Source organism: Tenrec ecaudatus, chromosome 1, assembly GCF_050624435.1.
Source record: "Tenrec ecaudatus isolate mTenEca1 chromosome 1, mTenEca1.hap1, whole genome shotgun sequence".
NCBI lineage: Eukaryota > Metazoa > Chordata > Mammalia > Afrosoricida > Tenrecidae > Tenrec > Tenrec ecaudatus.
The window spans coordinates 138,980,858-138,997,844 of NC_134530.1; the positions used below are offsets into that span (position 1 = coordinate 138,980,858).

The 16,987-nt window shown below is 37.8% G+C and overlaps 1 non-coding gene across 1 annotated transcript; it reads right to left on the minus strand.

Annotated features, from left to right (window-relative positions):
* Positions 1-16,171: 16,171 nt before the first annotated feature.
* LOC142437829 (small nucleolar RNA SNORA54) lies at positions 16,172-16,295 on the minus strand. The gene has a single exon (XR_012782341.1). It is a non-coding gene; the product is annotated as a small nucleolar RNA SNORA54 (small nucleolar RNA).
* Between the last annotated feature and the right edge of the window lie 692 nt (positions 16,296-16,987).

The following is a 16,987-nucleotide window of genomic DNA, read 5'->3' on the forward strand; positions in this document are numbered from 1 at the left end:
TAGGGGATCCCATCATTCAATTCTTCCATTATGACTAGGAAAAGAGCATGCAGTTCAGTCCATTAAGCTCACCTGCTCTTGTCTTCTGCAATTAAGATTATTCCATCTATTGGCCTTAATTCAGCAGCTTTGAATAACGGATATGAGCCACTTACCCTGGACTGCAATCGGCGAACCAAGAGAATTTCTGCTGGTGAGCAGAAAGTGATTTATAGGGCACTGTTCAAGTTGCAATAGGCACTAGCAGCTTTTCGGGACAGATCTATGAAAAACAAGTATATATATCCATGGGTAGAGCAGGCATTAATTCTCCGGTAATTTATTCCTGTATAAACCATTTCCATTTTATTCTGTAACTATTTGGGGCACTATCTTCCTTATTTGAGTGTTTCTCTAACATCACCTAAAACTTTATGGGTATCTCAGGCCTCATGATGTTTTAAGATCCTTCTATCATTGAGGCAGCTTCAATAAAGGCCCAATAGCAGGCACATGATTTCCTTTAAAATGCTGTGCATTATGTTGTAGTTTCTGGAAACTTCCTATTCCAGAAGCTCAAAGATTGTTCAAGGGCAGAATTCTCATGTTTTTGCCATAAGCGCCAGTCCTCAGACTCACATTTGGTAGACCCTTCCAAAATTATGTCTGAATGGAAAAAAGAAAAAAAAAACTAAAGATATGGAGAGTAAGACCATGTTCTATAATTCAGATAGAGCCTGCTATTTCTCAGACCTCCATGCAAACACTGTTTTCTTCTGGGCAGGTTTATGGAATAGAGCTAGCAATATTCCCAGGCATGTGTCTGCCAAATTACAAATAGACCAAACAATCCTAGGTCTTATGGTGAGTCTTCGGGGCAGGTAATGGTGAAAACTTGCTCATGGTTGCCTGTAGAATCTCCCTAGTGGCTCCTTGAAGTTACTCCCAAGAATCATTCCCTAGCATTTCACCAAGTTATTCCCAAGATTTTCACCTTTGGAGCAGGGCCCTGGGTTTTTGGTGAATTTATTAACCAGTCTCCATTAATCATATGAGCCTCCAGAGTTTTCAAAATAAAACATCGAGGTACCTAATTAGACACAGTGGCTGAAGCTATTGTCTCAGGCAGAGGAACAATGTAAGGATGGAGCAGAACCAGGCAGTGTTTCGTTCTGTTGTGCAGAAGGTCACTAAGGCTCAGAATCAACTTGATGTTATCTAAAAACAACAACAACAGAAATTAGACTCAATAATTTATTGGCAGGGTGAGGTGTTAGTACCTTGGCCTCCTTTGTCTAGGAGTCCTAAGAAGGTCTCTTTTCTACCTCAGGCCATTTTACACCCATGTTTGCATATGGCCTGGGGTCTGCCATGTGGCGCTAGGCCAGCAGATCCTGGGCCCCTTATCAATCCTTATTTTCCTCAACAATATGAGTCTCTGCTACACATGGTACCAGGTGGGAAAGCCCATCAATAAATACCTGTCTGCTAGAGTGAATAGACATTTAAAACTCCTTTACTTCCAGCAGAAATTTCCATTGGTCCACCAATCTTTACAGTGCTGTAATAGAATCTTTTTCTCAGGTCTATCAATGTCCGCTCTGGTTATTTAACTTTTTAGTAGCCATCTAAACTTCTGGGAGAAGCTCTGTCCCAATTGCCCTTTCCTTTGCCCTATTAATACCCTTTATTGTGTTTCCTGAATCTTTAAAACCCGTGCAGGGAAGCTGTGCCACCAATCTCTCACTTCTCAGATTGTTGCTTTGTTTCACAGTAACAAACTTCCCTGGGATGCTCATGTAGAAAGGGCTCCCTTGATCACCATAACTGTCATGACCGGTGTAAGGGGCATGCTTACTGGATGAATACTCCAGTCAACATCAAGTCATTCTAGCTTTGCATTCATAAGCAACACATCTGTTGCTTCCTTTTGGGTGCTCCCATGACAATTTAAAGAGGGAAAGGGCGAGTTTCACTTCTCAGGGTAAACAAGTCTAACTACGAATTTCACTCTATCATCCAGGCTGGCTGTCCTCTCTGGGTTCACCTTTCTTATGACTGGATCTTGTAGTACCACTTGTGACTCTTCCACAGTGGGGTGTGCATCAACCCAAATCTACTCTTCCTTTCAGTAGCATTCAAAAACCAAAGACAATGCCCCCAAATTAGCCACCCTTACAATCCATTTTAGGAATAGTTCCTCAGGAAGTTGATGAGACCTGTCCATTAACTGAAGCTTTCCTTTGCGCTCTAACCCTCGGTTTCAATAGTTTATTGGTTTTGCCTGTTATCTTCCCAAACTACCTTCTTGGTGACCAGTAGTCTGAAGGGTACTTCTTGTTATAAAACATTTCTCCCCCTTTCTTAGTTATCCCTAAAATTAGAGGTCATACCTTGGACAATCTAGTTCTGGAAATGATTTAGTGCTACAATTTACTACTACATTCTTCTTCCTTGCCATTGCAGCTGCAATTGATAACACAAACCAAATAATTCTATTTCTTGCCCATTCCTTATCACTCTGTATTTCCATGTGCATCTAACAAGCCAATTGCTCATGATTTGGATCTACATTGACCAATGCTGTAGCCCATGAATAGCTGTTGCCTCAGGTAATGTATTGCAACATAACAGCTGTTTTAATCCATGGATGTTCTTTATCTCATTCCCAAAGGTTTCTCTTTTTTACCTTTATTCCTAAAGTTGTATTATCACCTTAAATACCTCAACAGTCATTCAAGTCTCAATTCAAATACAGCCCTTTCTTGAAACTTTCTTTGCTGTCCCTCAAGAAATACATTTTCCTCTTTGAATAACTTACTTTGTCTATGGAACAGTGAATTACCATTTACCACTTAGCTAAAAAATATGCATCCTTAATATAGCCCTTATATGTACTGAATATTTCACACATTTTGTGAGGACAAAGGGTGAGTCTGAGTTATATTTATATTTATTACAAATCTTAACACATATTCTCTTCTTGATACAGCAAAATAATGATTGGTGGAGAAAGATTTTTCAATTCTGCATTTGCCAGAGCAGTTTCAGTTGGTAGGATCATGTTTACCATCCAGGCAAGAAATTGAATCAGATATGAAAGGAAAGGCAAAAAATGAAGTTTAGAAGAAAGGAATCATAGGAAGGGTAACACCTTAAATTGAGTGGTAAAGATAAAAGGGAAGAGGATTTCTCTATCTCAAGAACAATCCGGGCATATAGGTTCGTGGTGGTACGTAAGAGTGCACTCACAGAAAATTACCAATTAATGTTGTTTCCATGTTAAACTTACTGTCTAACTCATCTAACATCTATATTAAAACTGAAATATAACAATCATTTAAAATTTTAAATTTGAAAGAAGTTGCTTGAATAAAAACAACAGTTTCTCCCCAGAAAGCTCAGTTGGCTTTTTTTCTTGTGACATTATCATTCATAATAATCATATTTCAGTAGGCTATGGTTTATGTCTACAGACAGGGTCTGATAAAGGTAGACAAGGGCCCTAAACACTAATAATCTGTGGGTGCTTCTTCCTCTGCTTACTCAAGCATTTGACTAGGATATGTGTATGTATACATGATCTACACATGTATGCTTACATATACCTATGCATTTATATATACATCTATACTTGGTTATATATCTATATATTTAATGATACAACTCTTATAAAATAGGTATGTATGTATATATATATATCAGCTATCCATATTGTAACTTATTTTAAAATGTAACTGTAAAAGTAACAATTGAATGCAACATCAGAGTTTTAGCAAAATTAGATTAATTGAATTATACAATTTTAATTGATATGGAATACTGTGACTTTTTTATTTTCCACAAAATTCAACATATTCTAAATTAAAGAAAATGAATCACGAACTTAGTTTTTTCAGCAATTAATACAATATTCTGTTGATTTCTCATACCATAAAATGAACTTTTACCAGTTGTAAAGTTTGTTTCATAATAAAATGTGCAGTACACTGTACACTGTGGGGAGGGAGCCTTCTCTGACTGCCTTTGGCATCCCTATTGCCATGAGACAAAGGTCAGCATGCTCCCAGCCGCTGTCTTTTCACCTCCTCTGACTTGATTGTTCCTCCCACAGCACTCTGCCCCTATGCTGGGTTCAATAATGGTTTGCAATGACCACACAGAACTCACACACAAACATGGGGGCTTATTAGAGACGTTTGGAACCTTGGTAACACAGTGGGTATGCATTGGGCTGTTAACTGCAAAGTCAGTAGTTCAAAACCACGGGCGGGGGCTTTCTACTCCCAATAACAGTTACATTTGAGGAAACTGGAGGGGGCAGTTCTACTCTGTGTCAGTACCACCTGGGGGCAGTGAGTTTTTTGGAGTTGTTTTAGGAGTTTGTAGCATAGTCTTTGATGTCTCTGGAGCCGGTCTCTCCACTTCAAACAGAGATCTCGTTCATGGTCTTCTTCATATGGTCCTGACAGGGGGTGAGGGGCGGGGTTCTTCCCCCTCGTGCCATGGCAGCTCATTTTTACAGTCAGACGAGTGACAAGGAAACTGACCAATTTGCTCTACTAGTGTGCACCATGCCCTAATGGCATAAACCCATCAAACCATTTGGTGGGTTACAGAAATATAGAGGAGCCATACTTGGAAAGTTCACTCCACCACAAGTTATATAGCTTTAATTGAGCAAATGAAATGATAGCATAAGGAAACGTTATAGCAAATAACTATGATGACATGATGATGCTATAATGCAAAACATTACCTTCTCTTCTTTGTTTTAGTCTATTATTTGTGCAATTTTTTCATTTCTTTTATCATGCTTAAGCTACCTAATAATATCTACTTCTACATATAATAAAAATAATGAATATTTTTTGAATTATTGTTGTGTGCTGAGTACTTTTGAGTCTCTATAGGGAAAATGATCATTCTGTTGTGACATGTATATATAAATATGAGTATATATCATATAAATATAAGTACAAAATAATAATAAATATAAAAATAAAATATATTATTAGTTGGGATTTAACATATATCACATCATTCCATATTTCAACCACGTCTAGTAGAATTATGCAAGTGCTACCACAGTTTCCAAATATTCTTTTCCTACATATAGTCCTTACATCATCTTCCCTGCTGTCCCGAGAGGTTCATCAGTCCTGGGTTTCATAAACTGAACAATGGAAAAGCATACCGGAGAGCTTCAAGAGGGTGACCTTCATTCACATAACACCGCTGAGATACACTCTTTTTTTTAATTTTAACAATTTATTAGGGGCTCATACAATTCTTATCACAGTTCATACTAATACATACATCAATTGTATAAAGCACATCTGTACATTCTTTGCCCTAATAATTTTTTTCTCCTCTTTTCTTTTTTTACATTTTATTAGGGACTCATACAACTCTTATCACAATCCATACATATACATACATCAATTGTATAAAGCACATCCATACATTCCCTGCCCCAATCATTCTCAAGGCATTTGCTCTCCACTTAAGCCCCTTACATCAGGTCCTCTTTTTTTTCCCCCTCCCTCTCCATTCCCCCCTCCCTCATGTGCCCTTGGTAATTTATACATTGTTATTTTGTCATATCTTGCCCTATCCAGAGTCTCCCTTCCCCCCTTCTCTGCTGTCCCTCTCCCAGGGAAGAGGTCACATATGGATCCCTGTAATCAGTTCCCCCTTTCCAACCCACTCACCCTCCACTCTCCCAGTATCGTCCCTCACAAGCGGCCATCTAGCTCAGAAGCAAATAAGCCCACATGGAAGAAACACACCGGCCAGTGCGCTCACGAGTTGCCAAGGGACCAGGTATAAGACATCATGCAAAAAAAAGATGTAAGTGTGTGTATGTATGTGTATATATGTGTATATGTATATATGTATATATATACCATATTAAATGAAGGGGGAAGTGCAGAGTGGAGACCCAAGGCCCAAGTGTCGGCCAATGGAGATCCCCTCATAGAGGGGTTTAGGCGAGGAGATGGGTTAATTAGGGTGTGAGGTAGTACCGATGAAGAACACAGCTTTCCCCCAGATCCTGGATGCTTCCTCCCCCCAACTACCGTGATCTGAATTCTACCTTGCAGGGCTGGATAGGACAGAGGCTGTACACTGATACATATGAGGGCTGGAGGTACAGGGAATCCAGGGTGGATGATACCTTCAGGGCCAAGGGTGTGAGATACACTCTTATATGAACAAACAAAACAATACAATCCAAAAATACATACAATTTTGGAAACCAGATCAGGTACAGTTTACATCATTGGGGAGATCAAATGATACAGTTTTGACTGTCCAGGTTAGATTTATATCTTTGATATTCTACACTACTTTCTACAAATCACTCTGTTAGTGACCACCCATACTTCAACTTCAGATAGGGAGAGTTCTCCAGAGGCTTATTTCTGATGTAGTACCACAAGTGAATCTTGCACAATCCCTGTCATCCACTGCCTTCTGCACACCAGATTCTCAAAATGTAGGCTTTGTTACCGATCCATCCTTTGATTTTGGATCATATGAATTCCAGTTCTTCAGTGACCGATGGTGTTGTGCCTCTTTCATGGAAACATAGTTGGCAACTCACTTGGATGCTGCACATTTGGAGACAAGTCTTAAGACCCCAGATGATATTTTATCTAATATCTGGGCACCAGAACACTCTTTTGCCACATTTTGCTATAGCAGCCACATCTTCAGTGTTACCTTCTTGGGGGAAAGGATATACTACAATTCCAACATTGAAAAATACACACTGTATTTTATCTTCCATTATGGAATCATATATAGTTCTTGAATAAAACGATATTTCTTAAATCTACAAATTGACTTTTCTTGTAAGAATGAGACTTTCACATTTTTCCCAATTTGAAATAAGTGAATGCACTTTTGTCCTTTTATGGTAAAATTCAAGTGTGGAAATGGTGGTGGTATATGGGTATGCAAAATTAAATGCTGACAATACTTCTGGAGCACTTCTGTCATATACCTTGGTTGTTGTTTTTTTAATCATTTTATTGGTGTCTTGTACAATTCTTATCACAATCCATACATACATCCATTGTGTCAAGCACATTTGTACAATTGTTGCCATCATCATTCTCAAAACCTTTGCTTTCTATTTGAGCCCTTAATATCAGCTCCTCATTTACCCCCACTCTCCCCACTACCACCTCCCTCATGAACCCTTCATAATTTACAAATTATTATGGTTTCGTCATATCTTACACTATCTGACATCTACCTTCACCCACTTTTCTGTTTCCCATTCCCCAGGGAGGAGGTTATATGTAGATCCTTGTAATAAGTTCCCCCATTTCACTCCACCTTCCCTCAAACCTCCCGATATCGTCACTCACACCACTGGTGCTGAATGGATCATCTGCCCTGGATTCCCTGTGATTCCAGTTCCTAACTGTACCAGTGTACATCCTCTGGTCTAGCCAGATTTGTAAGGTAGAATTGGGATCATGATAGTGGGAGGAGGAAGCATTAAAGAACTAGAGGAAAGTTGTATGTTTCATCGTTGCTATACTGCACCCTGACTGGCTCATCTCCTCCCCACGAACCTTGGGTCTTTCTAATGCTTCTGTGATGGTGAACTGCTTGATAATCAATTTTCAACTTTTTCTGTTTTTTTATGTGTGTATTTCCAAAGTGTTACCTAATCTACATTATATGAAATGCCCTGATGATTACTGGTAGAGATCTGGGTGTCCTTTAAAATTACTCTTTACTCTTGGAGCATTTGACTCATCCAGTACAATATATTATTCCCCATGTTGCTGTTGGATGCTTTGGAGTTGTTTTGACTCTTAGAAACCTTATCTAATGTAGAAACACACGGTCCTGCACCATCCTCACAGTTGTTATGCATGAGCCTATTGCTGCAGCCACTGTGGCAATTCAACTCCTCAATAATCTTAATAATGGTTTTTTAAATCGTTTTATTAGTGGCTCATACAACTTTTATCACAATCCATACATACATCAATTATGCAAAGCACAGTTGTACATTCATTGCCCTCATCTTTCTCAAAACATTTGCTCTCCACTTAAGCCCCTGCCATCAGCTCCTCATTTTTCCCCTCCCTCCCCACTCCTCCTTCCTCATGAGCCCTTGATAATTTATAAATTATTATTTCATCATCTCTTGCCCTGTCTGACATCTCCCTTCACCCACTTTTCTGTTGTTCATCCCTCAGGGAAGAGGTCACATATAGACCCTTTTAATCGGTTCACCCTTTCTCACCCACCCTCCCTCTGCTCTCTCAGTATCGCCACTCACACCACTGGCTCAGAAGGGATCATTCGCCCTGGATTCCCTGTGTTTCCAGTCAGTTCCTGTCTGTACCAGTGTACATTCTCTGGTCTAGCCAGACTTGCAAGGAGAATTCGAATCATGATAGTGGAGTGGTGGTGGGGGGGGGGGGGGGAGAAGGGCGAGCGGAAGCATTTAGGAACTATAGGAAAGTTGTAATTATCATCATTGCTACATTGCACCCTGACTGGCTAGTCTCCTCCCTGAGACCCCTCTGCAAGAGGACCCCTCTGACACTGGCCTACAAATGGGCTTTGGTTCTCCACTCTGCATTCCCCCAGTCCCCCACCCCGTCAATTTACTATGGTAAGATTTTTTTGTTCTGATGATGTCTGATACCTCATCCCTTTGTCACCTCGTGATCACAGAGGCTGGTGTGCCTCTTCCATGTGGGCTTTGTTGCTGCTGAGCTAGATGGCCACTTATTTACTTTCAAGCCTTTAAGACCCAGATGCTATATCTTTTGATAGCCGGACACCATCAGCTTTCTTCGAGACATTTGCTTATGCACCCATTTGTCTTCAGAAATTGTATCATGGAGGTGAGCACACATGATATGATTTTTTGTTCTTTGATCCCTGATAACTGATTCCTTTAGTACCTCATGATCACACAGGCTGGTGTGCTTATTCCATGTGGGCTTTGTTGCTTCTGAGCTGTATGGCCACTTGTTTACCTTCAAGATTTTAAGATCCCAGACATTATCTCTTTTGATAGCCAGGCACCATCAGTTTTCTTCACCACATTTGCTTATTCACCCACTTTATCTTCAGTGGTTGTGTTGCGAATGTAAGCATAATACAATGCCAATTTAATAGAAGAAAGTATGCTTACATTGAGTAAATACTTGAGTGGAGGCCCAATGTCCTTCTGCTAACTTAATACTAAACCTATAAATATATGCACCTAGATCTATTTCCCCATCCTCATACATAAATACATTTGGATATGTACATTTCTTTATCTAGATCTCTATAAATGCCCTTTGCCTCCCAGCTCCTTCCTCTATTTCCCTTGATTTTCCTCCTGCCTAACTATCATGCTCAGTCCCCACCAGGGGTTCAGCAATTCCTCTTTGTTACATTACACTTGATCATGCCCTACCAAGACTCCCACACGCTGCTCACCACTGATTTGAATCACTTGTTGTTCCCTTGTGTCTGGGTTTTTTAACACCACTTCCTTCCCTGCCTCCCTCTCTCCCATGTCCTCCCAGAACTGTCATCCCATTGTTTTCTCTTCCAGATTATTCATCTAGCCTATCTTATTTGGACTGGCCTGCGGAGATAATAACATGCACAAAACAAGACAGAGTGAAACTAAGCAACAATATACAACAAAAAAACAACAAACCAAAGACCCAAAAAACCCAAAAACACAACATGAAGCAAATCTTGTAGTTAGTTCAAGGATCGTTTGTTGGCCTTTAGGAGTGTTTTCCAGTCCAGTCTGTTGGGGCACCAAACCCTGGCCCCAAAGTCCACCTTCAGCATTCCCTGGCGACCTCACCGCTCCATTTCATTGCTGTTCTGTGTCACCCCCTTAGAGTTTTGCTTCGGTGTGGCAGAATCAGATCGGGTGCAATTCCCACGCTGTGGCTCTGGTGTTGTCCTCTGTAGGGCTATGGGTCAGTGAGGGACATCATATCTCATGGTGGGGCTGGCCATGTGATCCTCTCTGTGGACTGGCTGCTCTAATTTGGATCATCATCCTCAAGGCCTGATGGGCCAGGATGTATTCCACTCTCTCCTCCTCCCCCTTCATCTGCTCCCATGTGCTCCGATAAGATATATCTGTCTCCCGGAGCTGCAGATTCAATGCCGTCTTTTGAAATAAATTCTTCTGCGGGGAGGGGCAAGTGTTCACTTAGTATTTGGGATTGGGGCCTGCCCCTCAGACCTCTCCACTGATTCCCTATATATTTCCTACTCATTACTGATATTCTGCTTTACCAAGGATGATGTGTTTTTCTAGGGGTAGTCTCTCTTGATAACGTATCTAAAGTATATGCAACAAAGTCTACCTACTCTCGCTTCTAAGAAACATTCTGGCTGTACTTCCTCCAAGATAGATTTGTATGTTATTCTGGAAGTCCATGCTACTTCCAACATTCTTCATCAGCACCGCAATTCAAATACATATATTTTTCTACTGTCTTCTTTATTCAGTGCCCAACTATCAAGTGCAAATGAGAGGATAAAAAATACAATGCCTCGGGTCAGGCAAACATCAGTCCTCACTGTGACAGCCATGCTCTTCAATATTTAAAAGTTATTATACAGCAGACTTGCCCAGTGAAATAAACCTTTTGATTTCTGGACTGCTGCTTTCGTAAGCAATTATTCAACATAAGCAACATAAATGCATACTTTAGTGTTTGTATATTATTGCTGATATTTTCAGCTTCTCTAATGCTATCTCCTCTTATTTTGTGGATGGTCTTCAAAAATATTTTACAGGCATCTCGAATCTAAGTGTACATTTTAAAGATTTAGTTCACCGTAGTTCATTTTCCATGTCTCCATATTCAGAGAGACATATGTAATTGATATAAAAATAGCACCAATTTTCAATTGTTTTGCAAGTCATAAAAATATCAACCAGTTTATTAAGAGAAATTCCAGCTAAACATAAACAGAAAATAGAATACATTATATATGTTATTGTTTAAATAGCTATTTAAATTATTCACTTGAAAATTGTCCTTTTTTTACATGGAGTTATGGAAACATTTGATGAAATAAAAATTTAATGTTCTGATAAATGTCCTTTGCTGGCTGTTAAAAGACAAATTTATAAACACATTCATTATAGTAAAACAGATATATATTTTGTATTATATCTAAATATCAAATTTTATGTCTACTTAATATCAAGTTTATTGGCATATAGAGAATAACAGAAGCACTTTGTGCTGTACAACATGAAATCAAACATGAAACTCACCTGATGCATAAATTAAAAGCATTTGTGAATGACCAATAATATTTACGTATTTTTGGACATTTATATGAAGGGACTTCAAACAGTTATGGAAAATAGAATTAAATAATCATGGAATTTTCCCCTGAGTTTATAAAAATGCTTTTCTATTAAATTATTACTTCTGTTAGTATTATAGTGAATGTATACTAGATTGCGTATGCCTAGGTGTTAAAATATTTAAGTTAAATTTGAAAATATTGTTTACAAAATTTAGGACATAACTGCCTCCTCATAGATAATATACAGTTAAGAGAAAGCTTGATTAAGTTCATGCCAGCGCACTCCCTTTTGCATTAATCTGGGACCAGAGTTCTAATTGATTGTTTAACAGAATGTGCCCTTGCGTTTGTATCATATTAAAGACTATCTCTGGCCTTCCTTACTGGAGTTGCCTGCTCAGAAAATGTGGCAGTCCAATACCATCCTCTTAAAATGGATCAGAAACATATGATCTATTAATGTATTCTATATCTGTCCAGGAACTTCTCATAATGCATTCATTTACATATGAAATGAGTGTAACAAAAGTTCTATTCAACAGCTTGCCCATGGCTTGTTTAGTAGAAAGAGGATACCTCCAAGAAACTTGCCAGGATAAGGAGTTTCAATTTCTCATGAAGGGATTATAAGAGGCTCCTATCTATTAAGGTGCTGACATGACAGGGGTCTTAAAGCTTAAAGAGCCATGCACGTGGGTACCCTCATGATGACACATAGTCTTTCTTGTATCTAGCATATTTTCTTACACTAGAGCTAGCAGGTATTTTGTTGCATGCTTTGCTAGCTTCCTTAAACAGTGGTGTTTGCTTGTGTTTGTGTTCTATTTGATTGGTTAGATGGGTCTTTGCTTTAGATAAATGCTGCTTCTGTTTTATTGATGTCATAAGTGCATGTTTACTTAAGTTACTGGGTATTCATCCCTAACTAATGATCATAGAAAATAGCTACACTGTATTGTGACAGGAAAATATATATGTGCATTTATATATAACTTTATTTTAATCTCTTAATGTTCTTATATGCTATTTTATTCTCATCAAAAAGGGCCATATCAATTTAGGTGAATGTAGTAGGTAGGCATATTTTAATGTGTTTGATTTAAGAAGTATAATGTATATATAATGGAATAGAATGTACCATATTTAAATGATGAACATAGGATGTTTTTGAGTCTGAATTTTTTAAAATTTATTTTTAATTGGGAGATTATATATATATAACATATTTTCAATAGTTCAACCACATCAAGCATTATTGTCCAATTGCTGCCACAATTGGTTTCCAAACATTCTTTTCCTACCTAGACCTATTGACATCTTCTCCCTTTACCCATCCCCAAGCCCACCACCTCTGGATAGCTCCACACTACCCCACACCCCCACTCCCTGCCGCCCAAACCCTTATTCTACTTGCTGTCCCTATAGTTTCAGCAGTCCTGGGTTTCATATACTGAAAAACAGAAAAGCTTATACCACAACTTCAATAGGGTGACCTCAAATGACATAACACATCTGAAATAAACCCCAATATTTTTGAGCTAGGACTAAGTAATTACAATGTGAAATTATTTAGCCATATCAAATCATACAAAAGCTAAACTCACTGCCATTTAGTTGATGCCAACTCCTAGCGACCCTTTAGGATGGGGTGGAACTGTCCTTATGAGTTTCGGAGACTAATTATTTATGGTAGTAGAAAGTCCTGTGTTACTCCGGTAGATGCTGATGTTTTCAAACTTCTGACTGTGTGACTCACCAACACATACCCACTACACCACTGGGCTTCTCATGGAATCATAAAAGTAATACATGTGGAACTCTTTGCTTTCCACAGTCCCATCTGTCCCTGCTCTCCAAAGAAAAAGCAGATTGAAAATCTTCCATACCACTGCTATGTAGTTTTCATTGACATAAAGACAGAAAAATCCTATGTCTTTATGTGTCCACCTTCAAACACAAAACAAGCATTAATATAATGGAAAAAAAGCCAAGCATAATTACCTTGAGAAAAATATCAAATATATTAGGGCCTAGCAGTTAGATGTGGCAGGTATATGTTGCTCTTGTGTTTTAAGGCCCCACTAAATCAAGACAATGGGGCTGATGTTGTGGGCTAATTATTGTTGATATACTACTGGAAGTGTTAGTTATGGCTGTTTATAAAATGTACTATAATAGTGTTCAGGCTACCAAGGACCTCTGTAGTATTATTCAGTAGTTCATGCTTAGGTGCCCTCTTGTATATAGACTTTTTAAAGAAAGAAAAGAAATTAGGTTCCATATTATCTCTGTAAAATCAGTCCTAACACTTCCACAGTACTTTGATTGATTTCAAACCTAATTATGTAAAACATATCTGAAATTATCAGAATAAACCTAAAATTATATATATATATATATATATATATATATATATATATATCCTGAACCTCTTACAGACAAACTTTATCCACAATAATTTTAGGTAATTTACATAAAACTTTAAAATATTATACCTTAAATATACTTAGCTTTAAGATAGAGGAACTGCTTGTTTTATGATATAAAATTCTAAGTCAGAGATCCAATCTCATTTTGGTAAATGAAATGCTTGACATATATATTTTATATTTTCATAAATGCTGCAAGAACCTGAAAAAGAGCAACAAACATCATCTGTAGAATGGAAACTGAAGAAAGTATAAAATACTGTAAATACTGTACTGATTTTAACTTTCCTTTAATTACTTTAATTACTTTGAATGTGGTTCAATCAAATCTGACTTGTAAGGAACAAATAAGATGAGTAAAAATAATTAGTGGGTAGATGACTTTTTAAAATTATAATGATATTATTCTCTATATTGTTTACTAAAGAGAGACCATGACTTCCTAGCTCTTTAATTCTTTGTACATTTGTAAACATTTTCGTTTGCAAATGTCAATTATTAGTCTGACTTTCAAATAAAGAAAGTTTTGCACGTTTAATATAAATAAATATTATTTTTAACTTTTTGCCTAATTTTAATTCATATATCAAGTAAAATTTTAATTGCTGTGTTAGTAGTTGACATCCAATCATTTGAACTCTGGGGAACCTTGTGTATAAATGTGAAACATTGCGAACCCTGCAATTTTGGTGATCTTTGTTATGTTTGAGCCCATTTTAAAAATCTACCTTGAGCTTTTTACCAATTTTCATTGACCTTCAACTTCACCACAATGGCTTCAAGCAATCCTAAAATTCATTTTGCTTGACTTTCCATGTTGATCTCTACAATGATCAGTCTAGACATGAACACTTATAAGAGACCATTCAAGGATGATAGAGAACAAGAGAGTGGAAGGAGTCATAAAGCACTTTGAATCAAGTAAAATTAATTTTTACCATGAAGAATGGTGAGAAACAAATATATCCATAAATATGTTGGACTATTTTAGGTGAGAAAATCTGTAATTTAAATAAACAAGCAAATAAAATACCTAAATAATCAAAGTTTTCCCTAGGATAAGAAGCAAAATTTAGCATTAAAGATTTCTTTACAAATGAAATAAAGAATTATGCCGCATTACTAGGACTTATAACTTGTCAATAGAAAGCTATATGTACAGCTATAAAATAATTTTCACACTCCTTCTGGTAGCCATGCTCATGAATTTGAGGTGAAAATCATGGACATGTTCACCTTGACCATTTTATTCTACCCCAATTATAGTTCAAATATTTGGAAAACTATAAGTTAGTGTATTTACAGAGTAACAGAAGTAAATAATACAATTTGTCTAAATAGCATAATTCATGTCATCCAATTCATTGACTGTTAAAATTGTATAATTGTGACAATATGCAACATCACCATTTACAGGCTAAATACTAACTCTAAAAAACAAACAAAACACTTGCTGCCTTAGAGTCAATACTGACTAATAGTGCCCTCAGTGTTTAGTGGTCGCAAGTCCTATTATTCCCATTATTCTCAAGGTTATCCACAGTTTAGTATGACCCATACGGTAAATGACTTTGTGTAGTCAATGAAATGCACGTAAACATCTTTCTGGTATTCTCTACTTTGAGCTAAAATCCATTTGAGATCAGGAATGATATCCTTTGTTCCACATCCTCTTCTGAGTTGGACCTGAAGTTCTCGCCATTCCCTGTCAATGTATGGCTATGACCGTTGTAGGATGATTTTAAGCCAAATTTTACTTGCATGCAACATCAATGATTTTGCTTGATAATTTGAGCATAAGGTTTGGTTATCTTTCTTTGGACTGGACACAAATATGGATCTCTTCCAGTCATATGGCCATGTAGCTGACTTCCAAATTTCCTAACATAGACAACTGAGTGCTCCCATTGCTTCTTCAATTTTTTGAAACATTTCAAAAGGCATTCTGTCAATTCCTGGAGCCTTGTTTTTGGTTAATACCTTCAGTGCAGTTTGAACTTCTTCCTTTGATACCATTGGTTCTTACAAGTATGCTGCCTCCTGAAATGGTGGATCCTTACCTAGTTCTTGTTAGTGCAATGACCCTGTGCATTCTTCCCATCTTCTATTCCCACGTGAATTCTTCCCATTCTTCCTGCATCGTTCAATATATTATTTATAGACTCTCAAAATTGCTATTTGAGGCTTAGATTTTTTTCTTGAATTCTTTCATTTTCATATATCTGAGCATGTTTTTCCCTTTTGATTTTACAGTTTGATATAATATCTGTCTTTGTCTTCTTGAATTACCCTTTGAAATTTGCTATTCAGCTTCTTGACTTAGCTCTTCCATTTGCGTTCGCCTCTCTACGATTAAAAGCAAGTTTCAGAGTCTCTTCTTACATCTACGTTGATATTTTCTTTCTTGCCTGTCTTTTTTTTCCCTTCCCACCCCCCCTTGTCTCCCAAATATAAAATCAGACAGACACATTGTCAGTCTTACATTATTCTGGGAATTTCTGTAGCACTGGAATGGAACCCATCAGCAGTATATCTGATAACAGGTTATGAACAGCGCATTCTTGCCTGTCTTTTAATGAGCTTTTGCTTTCTTTGTGAATGATGGTCTTGATGTCCTCCCAGAACTCATCAGGTCTTCTATCATATGTGGTGTTCAGTGGATCAAATCTGTTCTTGAGATCTTTTCAAAATTCAGGCAGCATAGACTGAAGGTTGCTCTTTGGCTGCTGTGAATTTGTTTGAATTTTCTTCAGCTTTCTCCTGAATTTACATATGAGCAGTTGATGTTCTCTTCCACATCAGGCCCTTTAGTGGTTTTAGCTGCTGATAATTGAACTGCTCCATCATGCCTTACGACAGATGTAATCAATTTGCTTTCTGTGTATATCTGGGGAAACTTTTTTGTGTTGTTGAAATGATAAACAAGCAGCCATCTAGCTGGGAATCAACATAGCCTAAATGAAAGAAGCACACCAGCCTGTGTGGTCGTGAGGGGTCGACAGGATCATATATCAGCCATCACAAGCCTCAAACAAATAATCATATTGATTCTAACAAGGAGACTGGAGTGGAGAACCAAAGGCCATCTGTAGACAATTGGACATCCCTTCACAGAAGGATCACAAGGAAGGACGAGTAAGCGAGAGTGCAGTATACCACCAAGGAAACATACAACATCCCTCTAGTTCTTAATGGTTCCTCCACCCCATTATCATGACCCCAGTTCTCCCTTACAAACCTGGCTAGACCAG